Below are 19,824 nucleotides of genomic sequence, written 5' to 3' on the forward strand. Positions count from 1 at the left end.
GGGACCCCCATTAAATTCAACAAAAACCAGCCATCAACAATGTATATCATAGTCACAAAATACCCAGGCAAGGAGAGAATCATGAAAGCGGCAAGGGAAAAAAGTCCTTAACCTACAAAGGAAGACAGATCAGGTTTGCAGCAGACCTATCCACAAAAACTTAGCAAGCCAGGAAGTAGTGGCAGAATATATTCAATGTGCTAAATCAGAAAACTAAGCAGCCAAGAATTCTTTATCCAGCAAGGCTGTCACTCAAAAAAGGAGAGATAAAAAGTTTCCCAGACAAACAAAAATTAAAGGAGTTTGTGACCACTAATCCAGCCCTGCAAGAAATTTTAAGGGGGACTTGCTGAGGGGAGAAAAGATGAAAATATAAATACATACATACATACCAAAAGCAAAAAATATTAGAAAGGACCAGAGAACACCACCAGAAACTCCAACTCTACAAGCATCATAATGGCAATATTCATATCTTTCAGTACTCACTCTAAACGTCAATGGATTCAATGCTCCAATCAAAAGACATAAGGTAACAGAATGGATAAGAAAACAAGATCCATCTATATGCTGTTTACAAGAGACCCACTTTAGACCTAAAGACACCTTCAGATTGAAAATAAGGGGATGGAGAACAATCTATCATGCTAATGGTCCACAAAAGAAAGCCAGAAAAGCCATACTTATATCAGACAATTGGGACTTTAAAATAAAAACTGTATCAAGAGATGCAGAAGGGCATTATACCATAATCAAGGGGTCTATCCACCAAGAAGACCTAACAATTGTAAACATTTGTGCGCTAAATGTGAAAGAACCCAAATATATAAATCAATTAATCAGAAACATAATGAAACTCATTGATATTAATACCATGATAGTAGGAGACTTCAACACCTCACTCACAGCAATGGACAGATCATCTAATCAAAAAATCAACAAGAAAACAATGGCTTTGAATGACCTACTGGACCAGATGGACTTAAATGATATATTCAGAACATTTCATCATAAAGCAGCAGAATATACATTCTTCTCCAGTGCACATGGAACGTTCTCCAGAATAGACCATTTACTGGGACACAAAACAGCCCTAAGCAAGTACAAAAATATTGAGATCATACCATGAATACTTTCAGACCACAACGCTATGAAACTTGAAATCAACCACAAGAAAAAATTTGGAAAGGTACCAAATACTTGGAGACTAAATAACATCCTCCTAAAAAATGAATGGGTTGACCAAGAAGTTAAAGAGGAACTTAAAAAGTTCATGGAAGGGGCGCCTGGGTGGCTCCGTTGGTTGAGTGTCCGACTTCAGCTCAGGTCATGATCTCTCGGTCTGTGGGTTTGAGCCTCACATTGGGCTCTGTGCTGACAGCTCGGAGTCTGGAGTCTGCTTAGGATTCTGTGTCTCCCTCTCTCTCTCTCTGCCCCTCCCCCGCTCATGCTCTGTCTCTCTCTCTGTCAAAAATAAATAAGCATTCAAAAAAATAAATAAAAAAAGTTCATGGGAGCCCATGAAAATGATAACACCACAACCCAAAACCTCTGGGACACAGCAAAGGCAGTCATAAGAGGAAAATATATAGTAATCCAGGCCTTCCTAAAGAAGGAAGAAATATCTCAGATACACAACCAAAGCTTACACCTTAAAGACCTGGAAAAAGAACAGCAAATAAAACCCCAAACCAGCAGAAGACAGGAAATAATAACGATTAGAGTGGAAACCAATGGTATAGAAACAAAACAAAACAAAACAAACAAACAAAAAGAAGCAAACAGTAGAACAGACCAATGAAACCAGAAGCTGGTTCTTTGAAAGAATTAACAAAATTGATGAACCATTAGCCAGTTTGATCTAAAAGAAAAAGGAAAGGACCCGAATAAATAAAATCCAGAATGAAAGAAGAGAGATCACCAACACAGCAGAAATAAAAACAATAATAAGAGAATGTTATGAGCAATTATATGCCAAAAAAATGGGCAATCTGGAAGAAATTGACAAATTCCTAGAAAGTATACACTACCAAAACTGAAACAGGGAGAAATAGAACACTTGAACAGACCCATAACCAGTAAGGAAATCGAATTAGTAATCAAAAAATCTCCCAAAAAAAACAGGAGTTCAGGGCCATATCACTTTCCAGGGGAATTCTACCAAACATTTAAGGAAGACCTAACACCTATTCTCTTGAAGCTGTTCCAGAAAATAGAAATGGAAGGAAAACTTCCAAACTCTTTGTATGAAACCAGCATTACCTTGATTCCAAAACCAGACAGAGACCCCACTAAAAAGGAGAAATATAGACCAATTTCCCTGATGAGCATGGATGCAAAAATCCTCAACAAGATATTAGCTAACTGGCTCCAACAATACATTAAAAAAATTATTCACCACGACCAAGAGGGATTTATAGCTGGGATGCAACGCTGGTTCAATATCTGCAAAACAATCAATGTGATTCACAACAATAAAAAAAGGACAAGAACCATCTGATCCTCACAATAGATGCAGAGAAAACATTTGACAAAATACAACATCCTTTCTTGATAAAAACCTTCAAGAAACTAGGGGTAGAAGGAGCATACCTTGAGATCATAAAAGCCATATATTAATGACCCAACACTAATATCATCCTCATTGGGGGAAAACTGAGGGCTTTCCCCCTAAGGTCAGGAACAAGAGAGGGATGTCCACTCTCACCACTGTTATTCAACATAGTATTGGAAGTCTTAGCCTCTGCAATCAGAAAACACAAAGAAATAAAAGGCATCCAAATCGGCCAGGAGGAGGTCAAATTTTCACTCTTCACAGATAACATGATACTCTATATGGAAACTCTAAAGATTCCACCAAAAAACTGCTAGAACTGATCATGAATTCAGCAAAGTTGCAGGATATAAAACCAATGCACAGAAAACGGTTGCATTCTTATACACGAACAATGAAGCAACAGAAAGATAAATCAAGGAATCGATCCCATTTACAATTGCACCAAAAACCATGAAATACCTAGGAATAAATCTAACCAAGGAGGTGAAAAATCTATACACTGAAAACTAAAGAAGCTTATGAAAGAAATTGAAGAAGACACAAAAAAAAAAAAAAGAAAAAGATTCCATGCTCCTGGAGAGGAAGAACAAATATTGTTAAAATGTCAACACTAACCAAAGCAACCTACATATTCAATGCGATCCTTGGGGCGCCTGGGTGGCGCAGTCAGTTAAGTGTCCGACTTCAGCCAGGTCACGATCTCGCGGTCCGTGAGTTCGAGCCCCGCATCAGGCTCTGGGCTGATGGCTCAGAGCCTGGAGCCTGTTTCCGAGTCTGTGTCTCCCTCTCTCTCTGTGCCTCCCCCGTTCATGCTCTGTCTCTCTCTGTCCCCAAAATAAATAAATGTTGAAAAAAAAAATTATCAATGTGATCCTTATCAAAATAACACCAGCATTCTTCACAGAGTGAGGACAAATAATCCTAAAATTTGTATGGAACCAGAAAAGACCCCAAATAGCCAAAGCAATCTTGGAAAAGAAAACCAAAGCAGGAAGCATCACAATCCCGGACTTCAAGCTGTACTACAAAGATATAATCACCAAGACAATATGGTAGTGGCATAAATACAGACACTCAGATCAATGGAACAGAATAGAGAACCGATTAATGGACCCCAAAACGTATGGCCAACTAATCTTTGACAAAGCAGGAAAGAATATCCAATGGAATAAAGTCTCTTCAGCAAGTGTTGCTGGGAAAACTGAATAGCGACATGCAAAATAATGAATCTGGACCACTTTCTTACCCCATACACAAAAATAAACTCAAAATGGATGAAAGACCTCAATGTAACACAGGAAGCCATCAAAATCCTCGAGCAGAAAGCAGACAAAAACCTCTTCGATCTTGGTTGCAGCAACTTCTTACTCAACATGTCTCTGGAGGCAAGGGAAACAAAAGCAAAAGTGAACTACTGGTGAACTACTGGGACCTCATCAAAATTAAAAGCTTCTGCACAGAGAAGGAAACAATGAGCAAAACTAAAAGGCAACTGACAGAATGGGAGAAGATATTTGCAAATGACATATCAGATAAAGGGTTAGTATCCAAAATCTATAAAGAACTTATCAAACTCGACACCCAAAAAACAAAGAATCCAGTGAAGAAATGGGAAAAAGTCATGAATAGACACTTCTCCAAAGAAGACATCCAGATGGCCAACTGATACATGAAAAAATGCTCAGCTTCACTCATCATCAGGGACATACAAATCAAAACCACAGTGAGATACCACGTCACACCTGTCAGAATGGCTAACATTAACAACTCAGGCAACAACAGATGTTGGCGAGGATGCAGAGAAGGAGGATCTCTTTTGCTTTGTTGGTGGGAATGCAAGATGGTGCAGCCCCTCTGGAAAACAGTATGGAGGTTCCTCAAAATACTAAAAATAGAACTACCCTATAACCCAGCAGTTTCACTACTAGGTATTTATCCAAGGGCTACAGGTGTGTTGTTTCAAAGGGACACTTGCACCCCCATGTTTATAGCAGCACTATCAACAATAGCTAAAGTATGGAAAGATGAACATAAGGGAAGGGAAACAAAAAATAATATAAAAGAGGGAGGGGGACAAAACATAAAAGACTCATAAATAATGAGAACAAACTGGGGGTTACAAGAGGTGTGGGAGGGGGGATGGGCTAAATGGGTAAAGGGCACCAAGGAATCTACTCCTGAAATTATTGTTGCACTTTATGCTAAGTAATTTGGATGTAAATTTTTAAAAAAATAAATAAATAAAATTAAATTATAAAAAAAATAATAATAAAGGGGACAGTCCAAAAGAAGATATAACAATTTTAATAATGTGCACCCATTATGGAAGCACCCAAATACATAAAACAATACCAAACATAAAGTAACTAATCAATATCAATACAATAATGGAAGAATACTTTAACACTCCACTTACAACAAAGGACAGATTATCTAAACAAGAAAATCAACAGGGAACCAGTGGCTTTGAATGGCACACTGGACCAGATGGACTTACAAATATTCAGAACATTCCATCCTAAAATAGCAGAATACACATTCTTTCAAGTGGGCATGGAACATCCTCCAGAATAGATCACATATTAGGCCACAAAACAAGCCTCAATAAATTCAAAAAGAATTCAAAATCATACCATGCATTTTTTTCTGACCACAGCACTCTGAAACTAGATGTCAACCACAGGAAAAAATCTGGAAAGACCACAAATACATGGGATTAAATAACATGCTACTAAACAATGAATGGGTTGAGCAGCAAATCAAAGAAGAAATAAAAAATTACATGGAAACAAATGAAGATGAAAGTGTGGTGTTCCAAAATCTTTGGGATGCAGCAAAAGCTGTCATAAGATGACTTTATAGGAATAGAGGTTTACCTCAAGAAACAAGAAAAATCTCAAATAAACAACTTAACCTTACACCTAAAAGAGCTAGAAAAAGAAGAACAAACAAAACCCAAAACCAGAAGAAAGAAGGTAATAAAAAGATTAGAGCAGAAATAAATTATATAGAAACTAAAAAAAAAAATTCAACACATTAATGAAACAAGGAGCTGGTTCTTTGAAAAGATCAACAAAATTAATAAACCTCTAGCCATGCTCATCAGAAAAAAAAAGAGAGAGAGACGACTCAAAATCACTAATGAAAGAGGAGAAATAGCAACCAACACCATAGAAGTACAAACACTTGTAAGGGAATATTATGAAAAATTATATGTCAACACACTGATCAAGTTAGAAGAAATGGACAAATCTCTGAAACATATTATATGTTATACTACCAAAACTGACATGGAAAGAAACAGAAAATTTGAACAGACCAATAACCAGCAAAGTACTTTAATCAATAACCAAAAAATTCTCAATAAGCAAAAGTCCAGGACCAGAGACGGCTTCATGGGCAAATTCTACCAGACATTTAAAGAAGAGTTATTACCTAATCTTTTCACATTATTCCAAAAAATAGAAGAGGAAGGAATACCTCCAAATTAATTCTATGAGGCCAACATTATTCTGATATCAAAACCAGATAAAGTCACCACACACACACACACACACAAAGAGAACTATAGGCCAATATCTTTGAGGAACATAGTTGCAGAAATCCTCAACAAAATATTAAGCAGCCAAATCCAATATATTAAAAAAATCATTCACAATGATCAAGTGGGATTCATTACCAGAATGCAAAAGTGTTCAATATTCACAAATCAATCCATGTGATACATCACATCAATAGGAGATGATAAAAATCATATGATCATTTCAATAGATGCAGAAAAAGCATTTGACAGTGTACTACATCCATTCATGAAAACACTCTCAACAAAGTATGTTCGAGGGAACATACCTCCACAGAACAAAGGCCACACATGAAAATCCCATACCACACATCATACTCAATGGGGAAAACCAAGAGCTTTTCCCCTAAGATCAGGAACAAGATGTGGACTCTCATAACGTTTATTCAACAGAATACTGGAAGTCCTAACCAGAGCAATCAGACAACAAAAAGAAAAAAAGGCATCCAAATTGGTAAGGAAGAAATAAAACTTTTACTATTTGCACATGACATAATACTGTATACATAAAACCTGAAAAACTCCACCAAATAATTAGTATAAGTGATAAATGAATTCAGTAAAGTCAGAGGATACAAAATCAATGTACAGAAATCTGTTGTATTTCTGTACACCAATAATGAAATAGCAGAAAGGCATATTAAGAATCACATTTACAATTGCACCAAAAATAATAAAATACCTAATAATAAACTTAACCAAAGAGGTGAAAGACTTGTACTCTGAAAACTATAAAACATTCATGAAAGAAATTGAAGACAACACAAATGGAAAGATATCCCATTCTCATGGATCAGAAAAGTCTTTAGTACTCAAAGAAATCTACATATTTAATATAATCTTTTATCAAAATACCAACAGCCTTTTTCACAGAACTAGAAGAAACAACCCTAAAATTTGTATGGAACCACAAAAGACCCCGAATAGCCAAAGTAATCCTAAAAAAAGAAACAAGAAACTGGAGGTGTCACAATTCCAGACATCAGCTTATATTATAAAGCTGTAATAATCAAAACAGTATGGTACTCCCCCCCCGCCCCCAAAGACACAAAGATCAACAGAAGAGAATAGAAAACCCAGAAATAAATCCACAATTATATGGTAAAATTATCTGCAACAAAGGAGGAAAGAATATGCAATGGGAAAATGTCTCTTTAAAAAATGGTATTGGAAATACTAGACAGCTACATGCAAAACAATGAAACTGGTCCACTTTATTACACCATATGCAAAAATAAACTCACTATGAATTAAACACCTAAATGTTCGACTTAAAACAATACATATCCTAGAAGAGAGTGCAGGCAGTAATTTTTCTGACATTGGCCATAACATTTTTCCTGCCCTCCTCAGGCAAGGGAAATAAAAGCAAAAATGAACTATTGGGACTACATCAAAATAGAAAGCTTCTGCACAGCAAAGCAAATAATCAACAAAACTAAAAGGAAACCTATGTAATGGGAGAAGATATTTGCAAATGACATATCCAATAAATGGTTAGCATCCAAAATGTATAAAGAACTTATACAACTCCACAACTCCCCAAAAATAATCCAACTTAAAAATGGGCAGAAGACGTGAACAGACATTTCTCCAAAGAAGACATACAGATGGACAACAGACACAAGAAAATATGTTAATCATCACTTATTACCAGGGATATGCAAATCAAAACTACAATGAGATATCACTTCACAAAAGTCAGAATGGCTAAAATCAACATCACAAGAAACAGCAGGTGCTGGTGAGGACGTGAGAAAGGGGAACCCTCTAGCACTGTTGGTGGGAATGCAAACTGGTGCAGCCAGCGTGGAAAACAGTATGGAGGCTTCTTAAAATGTTAAAAATAGAACTGCCCTACAATCTGGTAATCATGCTACTTGGTATTTATTCCCAAAATACAAAAACACTAGGCATTCATGCACCTCTATGTTTATTGCAGTACTATTTACAATGGTCAAGTTATGAAGTAGCCCAGGTGACCATTGATAGATGGGTAGATAAAGAAGTTGTGGTATAAATATACAATGGAATATTATTCAGCCATATAAAAGAATTAAAATCTTGCCATTTGGATGGATGGATAACAAGATGGATGGATCTAGAGGGCATAACACTCAGTGAAAGACATATACCATATGATTTCACCCATATGTAGAATTTAAGAAACAAAAAAAACAAGCAAAGGAAAACAAAGAGAAAGAGAAACATATCAGGAAACAGACTCTTAACTGTAGAGAACAAACTGATAGTTACCAGAAGGGAGGCAGGTTGGGGGGGGATGGGTGAAATAGGTGATGGGAATTAAAGCATACACTTATGATAAGCACTGAGTAATGTATAGTATTGTTGAATCACTATATTGTACCCATGAAACTAATATAACACTGTATGTTAACTAGACTGGAATAAAAAAAAAACTTAAAAAGTGATAATGATTGGTTAAATAGATTTTATACCATGGAGCACTAAGCAGCAATTAAAAATATGGAAGAAAATTTTTGTGTATTGGTGTTCTATGTCTCAGATATATCATTTTTTAAAAACTCCAGTTACAAGAAAGAGGATCTCTTTTGCACTGCTGGTGGGAATGCAAACTGGTGCAGCCACTCTGGAAAACAGTATGGAAGTGCCTCAAAAAGTTAAAAATAGAACTACCCTACGACCCAGGAATTGCACTACTAGGTATTTATCCAAAGGATACATGTGTGCTGTTCTGAAGGGGCACATGCATCCGAATGTTTATAGCAGTGACATTGACAATAGCCAAAGTATGGAAAGAGGCCAAATGTCCATCAACAGATGAATGGATAAAGAAGATGTGGTATATATATATACAATGGAGTACTATTTGGCAATCAAAAAGAATTAAATCTTGCCATTTGCAACTATGTGGATGGAATTAGAGGGTATTATGCTAAGCGAAATTAGTCAGAGAAAGACAAATATCTTATGACTTCACTCATATGTGGAATTTAAGACATAGAACAGATGAACATAAGGGAAGGGAAGCAAAAATAATATAAACACAAGGAGGAGGACAAAACATAAAAGACTTAAATACAGAGAACCAACTGAGGGTTGCTGGAGGGGTTGTGGGTTGGGGGATGGGCTAAATGGGTAAGGGGCATTAAAGAAGACACATGTTGGGATGAGAACTGGGTGTTGTACATAGGGGATGAATCATTGGAACCTACTCCTGAAATCATTATTGCACTATATGCTAACTTGGATGTAAATTTAAAAATAATTAATGAAATTAAAAAAAATTAATAATATAAAAACTCCACTTATAGAACTATGATATAAGCCAATTAAGGTTTTTAAATACTTAAAAAAATATATACTCATTGTGTATAAAACAACAGTTTTACATCTGAAGAGGAGTGATATTAAGTGATGAATGAATATCTCAAAAGTAGAAAATTCAAAAAAGTATAAAGAAAAATATTCATAAAATCACACAATTCAAAAATATATTACTACCATTTATCTACACTCCTCTAGAATTTGTACATACATACACATATGCACACAGACTTATTTTTGTTTTTTTCACGAAGTGGGACAATGCTATATACATGCTCTTTTTGTAACTTCCTTCTTTTGTTCGACTGTATATTGTGGATTTTTAAAAAATTTTTTTTTAACGTTTATTTATTTTTGAGACAGAGAGAGACAGAGCATGAACAGGGGAGGGTCAGAGAGAGAGGGAGACACAGAATCTGAAACAGGCTCCAGGCTCTGAGCAGTCAGCACAGAGCCCGATGTGGGGCTCGAACTCACGGACCGTGAGATCATGACCTGAGCCGAAGTCGGCCGCTTAACCAACTGAGCCACCCAGGCGCCCCTGTGGATTTTTTACCATGACATTAATTCCCCACCTTTTTTATTTAACAAACATTTATAGTGCTTAATATATTTCAGGATTTTCCAAATACCGTGTTATAAACATCTGAATTCTTTAATGTTCTCTTAAGACATTATTTTTATTACTGTAGAAATATGTTTTGTATATGTAACATCAACACTGCTCATTCAGATTAGGTATTTTGATATATGAAGGAGCATTAGGGAAAGCGTGTCCATCACTGTGATTGAAGTGAGATACTTTCCAAAGAAATTTCTATAGAGAGGTTGAGGTTTTTATAGAAAATACCTGCAAAATGTTCTTTTGGTCTGGAGTGCAACATTAACAGGAAAACAAGTCAATTACGCTTTTTACAAAACTTTATTTAAACATACAGTACATTTTTTATATGCATCCAAGTAGATTTCCTTACCACAAACACAATTGTTAGTCAAGTCTTTATTGTCTGTTCAAGTTATGGCACAAATAGTGTTTTCAATTCAAGTTCTCTTTGATCATACCTCCTATGTAGGCAGACACTGCATCTGTTTGGATCTCTGTCAAGTCATGAATCCCAATTCCCACAGAGATTTACAGTATTTCCATGAAGTTCCCACTTCAGCCTGTGATGTACCAATCACTATTAGAATATGGGCCAAAAGCCTATAAATAAAGTTAGTGGGATGTAGGGCATAGGAGGACGCTGGGCTCACCACGCATCCTGCTGATCACTTAGATTCCACCTACACCTGCCTAAATAACCCAGAAAACCACCAGAAGACTAGCAGATGGAGTCTCCGGAGCCAAGCGCAGACGAGAGGCCCACGGAAGAGGGTAGGAAGGGCGGCAAGGTGGTGTGCACTTCACGGACTGGCGGGAGGGAGCCGGGGCAGAGGGGCAACCTGCCAGCCAAGCAGAGCCCCCGAGTCTGACTTGCAAAAGCGGAGGGGCCAGACGGAGTGTGTTCTGACAGCAAGCGTGACTTAGCATCTGGGAGGTCATAAGCTAACAGCTCTGCTCGGAAAGCGGGAAGGCTGGAGGACTAAAGGAGGGAGAGTTGCTGAGCCCTGGGACGACAGAGCTCAGTTTGGCGGCGAACAAAGGCGCTAGCCAGCCCCATCTCCCTTGCCCATCCCCAGACAAAATCACAAAGGGAACCAGTTCCTGCCAGGGAACTTGCTTGCTCTGCCCAAACACCCAACTCTGTGCTTCTGTGGAGCCACCCTTCCGACAGCGGGTCTGACTCCCTCCTGCTGCCACAGGGCCCCTCCTGAAGTGGATCACCTAAGGAGAAGCGAGCTAAGCCTGCCCCTCCTGCCCCCGTGCACCTTGCCTACCCACCCCAGCTAATATGCCAGATCCCCAGCACCACAAGCCTGGCAGGGTGCAAGTAGCCCAGACAGGCCACCCCACCCCACAGTGAATCCTGCCCCTAGGAGAGGGGAAGAGAAAGCACACACCAGTCTGACTGTGGCCCCAGCAGTGGGCTGGAGGCAGACATCAGGTCTGACTGCGGCCCCGCCCACCAAAACCAGTTACACAACACAGCACAGGGGAAGTGCCCTGCAGGTCCTCACCACTCCAGGGACTATCCAAAATGACCAAACGGAAGAATTCCCCTCAAAACAATCTCCAGGAAATAACAACAGCTAATGAGCTGATCAAAAAGGATTTAAAAAATATAAAAGAAAGTGAATTTAGAATACTACTCATAAAATTAATCGCTGGGCTTGAAAACAGTATAGAGGACAGCAGAGAATCTCTTGCTACAGAGATCAAGGGCCTAAGGAACAGTCACGGGGAGCTGATAAGCGCTTTAAACGAAATGCATAACAAAATGGAAATGACTACAGCTCGGATTGAAGAGGCAGAGGAGAGAATAGGTGAACTAGAAGATAAAATTATGGAAAAAGAAGAAGCTGAGAAAAAGAGAGATAAAAAAAATCCAGGAGTATGAGGGGAAAACTAGAGAACTAAGTGATACACTAAAAAGAAATAATATACGCATAATTGGTATCCCAGAGGAGGAAGAGAGAGGGAAAGGTGCTGAAGGGGTACTTAAAGAAATAATAGCTGAGAATTTCCCTGAACTGGGGAAGGAAAAAGGCATTGAAATCCAAGAGGCACAGAGAATTCCCTTCACACGTAACTTGAATCAATCTTCTGTATGACATATCATAGTGAAACTGGCAAAATACAAGGATAAAGAGAAAATTCTGAAAGAAGCAAGGGATAAACGTGCCCTCACATATAAAAGGAGATCTATAAGACTCGTGACTGATCTCTCTTTTGAAACTTGGCAGGCCAGAAAGGATTGGCAGGAGATCTTCAATGTGTTGAACAGAAAAAACTATGCAGCCGAGAATCCTTTATCCAGCAAGTCTATCATTTAGAATAGAAGGAGAGATAAAGGTCTTCCCAAACAAACAAAAACTGAAGGAATTTGTCACCACTAAACCAGCCCTACAAGAGATCCTAAGAGGGATCCTGAGAGACAAAGTACCAGACACATCACTACAAGCATAAAACATACAGACATCACAATGACTCTAAACCCGTATCTTTCTATAATAACACTGAATGTAAATGGATTAAATGCGCCAACCAAAAGACATAGGGTATCAGAATGGATAAAAAAACAAGACCCATCTATTTGCTGTCTACAAGAGACTCATTTTTGACCTGAGGACCCTTCAGATTGAGAGTGAGGGGATGGAGAACTATTTATCATGCTACTGGAAGCCAAAAGAAAGCTGGAGTAGCCATACTTATATCAGACAAATTAGACTTTAAATTAAAGGCTGGAACAAGAGATGAAGAAGGGCATTTTATGATAATTACAGGGTCTATACGTCAGGAAGAGCTAACAATTATAAATGTCTATACGCCGAATACCGGAGCCCCCAAATATATAAAACAATTACTCATAAACATAAGCAACCTTATGGATAAGAATGTGGTAATCAAAGGGGACTTTAACACTCCACTTACAGAAATGGATAGATCATCTAGACACAGAATCAATAAAGAAACAAGTGCCCTGAATGATACATTGGATCAGATGACTTGACAGATATATTTAGAACTCTGCATCCCAAAGCAACAGAATATACTTTCTTCTCCAGTGCACATGGAACATTCTCCAAGATAGATCATATACTGGGTCACAAAACAGCCTTTCATAAGTATACAAGAATTGAAATCATACCATGCAAACATTCAGACCACAATGCTATGAAGCTTGAAATCAACCACAGGAAAAACCTGGAAAAACTCCAAAAGCATGGAGGTTAAAGAACACCCTACTAAAGAATGAATGGGTCAACCAGGCAATTAGAGGAGAAATTAAAAAATATATGGAAACAAACGAAAATGAAAATACAACAATCAAAATGCTTTGGGATGCAGCGAAGGCAGTCCTGAGAGGAAAATACATTGCAATCCAGGCCTATCTCAAGAAACAAGAAAAATCCCAAATACAAAATCTAACAGCACACCTAAAGGAAATAGAAGCAGAATAGCAAAGGCAGCCTAAACCCAGCAGAAGACGAGAAATAATAAAGATCAGAGCAGAAATAAACAATATAGAATCTAAAAATCTGTAGAGCAGATCAACGAAAACAAGAGTTGGTTTTTTGAAAAAATAAACAAAATTGACAAACCTCTAGCCAGGCTTCTCAAAAAGAAAAGGGAGATGACCCAAATAGATGAAATCATGAATGAAAATGGAATTATTACAACCAATCCCTCAGAGATACAAACAATTATCAGGGAATACTATGAAAAATTATATGCCATCAAATTGGACAACCTGGAAGAAATGGACAAATTCCTAAACACCTGCATTCTTCCAAAACTCAATCACGAGGAAATAGAAAGCTTGAACAGACCCATAACCAGCAAAGAAATTGAATCAGTTATCAAAAATCTCCCAACAAATAAGAGTCCAGGACCAGATGGCTTCCCAGGGGATTTCTAACAGACTTTTAAAGCAGAGATAATACCTATCCTTCTGAAGCTATTCCAAGAAATAGAAAGGGAAGGAAAACTTCCAGACTCATTCTATGAAGCCAGTATTACTTTGATTCCTAAACCAGACAGAGACCCAGTAAAAAAAGAGAACTACAGGCCAATATCCCTAATGAATATGGATGCAAAAATTCTCAATAAGATACTAGCAAATAGAATTCAACGACATATAAAAAGAATTATCCACCATGATCAAGTGGGATTCATTCCCGGGATGCAGGGCTGGTTCAACATTCGCAAATCAATCAACGTGATACATCACATTAACAAAAAAAAGAGAAGAACCATATGATCCTGTCAATCGATGCAGAAAAGGCCTTTGACAAAATCCAGCACCCTTTCTTAATAAAAACCCTCAAGAAAGTTGGGATAGAAGGAACACACTTAAAGATCATAAAAGCCATTTATGAAAATCCCACAGCTAACATCATCCTCAATGGGGAAAAAGTGAGAGCTTTTTCCCTGAGATTAGGAACACGACAGGGATGCCCACTCTCACCGCTGTTGTTTAACATAGTGCTGGAAGTTCTAGCATCAGCAATCAGACAACAAAAGGAAATCAAAGGCATCCAAATTGGCAAAGATGAAGTCAAGCTTTCGCTTTTTGCAGATGACATGATATTATACATGGAAAACCCAATAGAGTCCACCAAAAGTCTGCTAGAACTGATACATGAATTCAGCATAGTTGCAGCATACAAAATCAATGTACAGAAATCAGTTGCATTCTTATACACTAACAATGAAGCAACAGAAATACAGTAAAGAAACTGATCCCATTCACAATTGCACCAAGAAGCATAAAATACCTAGGAATAAATCTAACCAAAGATGTAAAGGATCTGTATGCTGAAAACTATAGAAAGCTTATGAAGGAAATTGAAGAAGATTTAAAGAAATGGAAAGACATTCCCTGCTCATGGATTGGAAGAATAAATATTGTCAAAATGTCAATACTACCCAAAGCTATCTACACATTCAATGCAATCCCAATCAAAATTGCACCAGCGTGCTTCTTGAAACTAGAACAAGCAATCCTAAAATTCATATGGAACCACAAAAGGCCCCGAATAGCCAAAGCAATTTTGAAGAACAAGACCAAAGCAGGAGGCATCACAATCCCAGACTTTAGCCTCTACTACAAAGCTGTAATCATCAAGACAGCATAGTATTGGCACAAAAACAGACACATAGACCAATGGAATAGAATAGAGACCCCAGAACTAGACCCACAAACATATGGCCAACTCATCTTTGACAAAAAAGGAAAGCACATCCAATGGAAAAAAGACAGTCTCTTTAATAAATGGTACCGGGAGAACTGGACAGCAACATGCAGAAGGTTGAAACTAGACCACTTTCTCACACCATTCACAAAAATAAACTCAAAATGGATAAAGGACCTGAATGTGAGACAGGAAACCATCAAAACACTAGAGGAGAAAGCAGGAAAAGACCTCTCTGATCTCAGCTGTAGCAGTCTCTACTCGACACATCCCCAAAGGCAAGGGAATTAAAAGCAAAAGTGAATTACTGGGACCTTATGAAGATAAAAAGCTTCTGCACAGCAAAGGAAACAACCAACAAAACTAAAAGGCAACCAATGGAATGGGAAAAGATATTTGCAAATGACATATCGGACAAAGGGCTAGTATCCAAAATCTACAAAGATTTCAACAAACTCCACACCCGAAAAACAAATAACCCAGTGAAGAAATGGGCAGAAAACATGAATAGACACTTCTCTAAAGAAGACATCCGGATGGCCAACAGGCACATGAAAAGATGCTCAACGTCGTTCCTTATCAGCAAAATAGAAATCAAAACCACACTCAGATATGACCTCACGCCAGTCAGAGTGGCCAAAATGAACAAGTCAGGAGACTATAGATGCTGGAGAGGATGTGGAGAAACGGGAACCCTCTTGCACTGTTGGTGGGAATGCAAACTGGTGCAGCCACTCTGGAGAACACTATGGAGATTCCTCAAAAAATTAAAAATAGACCTACCCTATGACCCAGCAATAGCACTGCTAAGAATTTACCTAAGGGATACAGGAGTACTGATGCATAGGGGCACTTGTACCCCAATGTTTATAGCAGCACTCTCAACAATAGCCAAATTATGGAAAGAGCCTAAATGTCCATCAACTGATGAATGGATAAAGAAATTGTGGTTTATATACACAATGGAGTACTATGTGGCAATGAGAAAGAACGAAATATGGCCCTTTGTAGCAACGTGGATGGAACTGGAGAGTGTGATGCTAAGTGAAATAAGCCATACAGAGAAAGACAGATACCACATGTTTTCACTCTTTGTGGATCCTGAGAAACTTAACAGAAACCCATGGGAGAGGGGAAGGAAAGAAAGAAAAAGAGGTTAGAGTGGGAGAGAGCCAAAGCATAAGAGACTCTTAAAAACTGAGAACAAACTGAGGGTTGATGGGGGGTGGGAGGGAGGGGAGGTTGGGTGATGGGTATTGAGGAGGGCACCTTTTGGGATGAGCACTGGGTGTTGTATGGAAACCAATTTGACAATAAATAAAGGGAATAAATAAATAAATAAATAAATAAATAAAGTTAGTTGTGGAATTCAATAACAAATGCTTTTCCAATAACAAAAGCTTGAATATTACATGTCTCCTAAATTTTCTGTCTTATGACTAAATTTCAGGTATTTAGAAAGTTTACTTGATAAAGTATAACTTGGAAAGTATGTTGTTCTGTTTCTCTTGGGATTGAATCTGAATGTTCAGATTTAATTATCTCTTGATGGAATCGTAGATGTCACTATTCAATGTGTAGGTTAACATAGCTAAAACCACTAACACCCGGTAAAGAGAGGGACTGTGGTCTGATTAATTGAGTACAACTAGAAAGTATATGTTAAAATATTCTCTAGCACACTTTCTGTCTCAGTCATAGTGGAGAGAACAGTAACATGGCAATGAAGAAACCTAGGTCCTAAAACAATTTTTTTAAGGAAAAAAAAAGAAAAAAGAAAGAAACCTGGGTCCTAATCTTGTCTCTGTCCTTAATTATGCAACAGTAATTCTGCTTTTTAATGAGTGCTTTTCTATGTCTCAGGCACTTTGTTGAGTGTTTCATGTGAAGTTTTCTCATATTCATTCTTACAAAAATCCTGTAGAGTAGGTACTATTATCATTTCCATGAACAAACAATGAAATGGATAACTAGAGAGGCTGAAATAACTTGCCAAGAGTTGTAGCTAACAAGTGGAGAAACAAGAATTCAAATCCAGGTCTCTGATTCCAAAAAGCTAAATTGTCCCGTGTTTCTAGCATTAAGGCTTTTGGACAAGTTAATTCCTGTCTCTCGGCCTCCAGAGATTGAACTAAAAGTAAATGGTCTCAAGCTTTCCTCCAACTCATTCATTTTAGCCGTTGTTTCTTCTTTCCACTATAATATAGTCAGGCTTTATTCCATATCTTTGGTCTTATATATTAGTGATGTTCAGAAATCATTTTTCTGAATAAATATTTTGTAGTTGTTTCTTGTAAGGTTTCCTTTCCATATACATACTTAATTTTAAAAAGTGTAATTTCCCTTAGGAGTATAATGCTAAATAGAACTGAAATAGGATTATGGGTGGACTGGAGGGCTCTTGATCTTGGCATTGATATATCCTGCCAAGGTGCTCCTGCTGCTACACCCACATACTACTGACCACTTAGAGAGTGAAGGAGACAAAGGAAGGGATGTGGTGAGGCAGCAGAAGGCACCCCAACCCCCCATCAGGAGAGGCAATTTAGGGTCCTATGGCACAAGCCATAAATTTGAGATCCTACTCCTGGGTTTACTTAGCCCCTTCAAATTTAATTATAAGTAAATTTAACATTTTCATGATATTTCACATTTCCAGGGGGTGTTATTACTTTTTCTATTTCTGAGATATGTTTACACAGTCTTCCCAGCTTTATTAAAGATCAATATTTTCTCATTTATAAGGCCCATGCCACATTGTCAATTCCATGGTTTCAATACTTACCGTTAGACATATAAGAAAAAAAGACTATCCTCCATATAATCTTTTGGTCAAGAAGATCATGGCCATGTAGGATTAGTGTAAAATATGAATCAAGAATAAATGGATATTTTTGAATGGCATTTTCACATAGACTTATTGAAGGCAATCTAATAGATGGATGGGATCTACTATTGGGAGATCACTGTCCTCTTTATATAATATTAATTTTCAGTGCAACACACTTTATGCCACAGATGTATTCCTGAAAATTTGTGCTCAAACTGGGCTTCTATCAATCCATATCTTCTACTTCCACAATCATTTTAGAATTGCTATATTTTCAATTTAGTCTTCATTTGTCAGTGGTTCTACAGTAGCACACCTACCTTTCTCTGCCTATAAGTTAATAGTGTATGCAGTGCTGATATGTACTACCTAGGAACTCCTAGGAACTCCTACTTAAAAAAAACAAAACCTGAATTCATTGGTAAAGCAAAGAACCATTTTGTAACAGGCTCCAAAGTGTTGTGCTTTATAAATATAGACATTATGATAGTGTTAAGAGAGGATGTGCCTGAAAATAGATTACCATCTCACATCTAGCAGCCAAATATTATTTTTCAGGAGATCTGAAAGACAAATGATGTTCAAGATGTAGCTTACCTTTCCACACAATTTTCAAATCCAGATTTAGAAAATGAATGGCATTTCCTGTAGGTAACTTTTTATAGTCATAATAAAGAGTAATAAAGTTTTAAGTTTTGTACAAATTTTTTTGTTGTTATTACATAAGCTCAACCAAAGGAAATCACTTTCTGGTACATTGCCTATTTCCGGTTTTTAAAATTCTAAGCTCCTTAGTGTATATCACTGAGATTATATCTCATAATTTGTACACATACTTACCTGTAAAACTATTTTAAATGTTCACATATTATGTTAATATCTTCCATACTAAACAAAGGTGGATTTCTGCAAAACCTTAGAGCATATTTGAACGTTAGAGCCAGCATTTTAAGTCGTATTCCTGAGTATTATTTTGCAAACCTACTTCTAAAATAAATTTAAAAAAAAGAACAATTTAAGATCACATGGCCAAAGGCACTAGGTTTGAAGTACCCTATTTTGATTTATTTCCATTATAACAGTTACATTTTACATTAAAAATCAAAATTTCACATTGGACACATGCATTTATATACGTACATACACATATATACACAGATAAAGTTGGTTTTGGAGGTTCTAACAATGAAATTTCCCAGATGTGTTCATTATTTTTTTCTTTTCTTTAAGTTTATTTGATTTTTGAGAGAGAGAGAGAGAGAGAGAGAGAGAGAGAACATGAGCAGGGGAGGGGCAGAGAGAGGGAGAGAGAGAATCCCAAGCAGGCTCTGCACTGTAGGCATGGGGCCTGATGCAGGGCTCAGTCCCAGGAACCTTGAGATCATGACCTGAAATGAAATCAAGAGTCAGATGCAAAACTGACTGAGCCACCTAGGCATCCCTTTTTTCCTTCTTTAAAAGTTTTTATTTAAATTACAGTTATTTAACATGCACTGAAACATCAGTTTTAGGAGAATTTAGTGATTCATCACTTACAACACCCAGTGCTCTTCACAAGTGCCCTCCTTAATACCCATCACCCATTTAACCTATCCACCCACCCACCTCTCTTCCAGCAACCCTCATATTTGTCTCCATGGTTAAGAGTGTGTTCTATGGTTTGTTTCTCTCTCTTTTTCCCTCTGTGTTCATCTGTTTTGTTTATTTTTTTTAATTTTTTAATGTTTATTTATTTTTGAGAAAGAGACAGAG

Source organism: Prionailurus viverrinus, chromosome X (assembly GCF_022837055.1).
Source record: "Prionailurus viverrinus isolate Anna chromosome X, UM_Priviv_1.0, whole genome shotgun sequence".
NCBI lineage: Eukaryota > Metazoa > Chordata > Mammalia > Carnivora > Felidae > Prionailurus > Prionailurus viverrinus.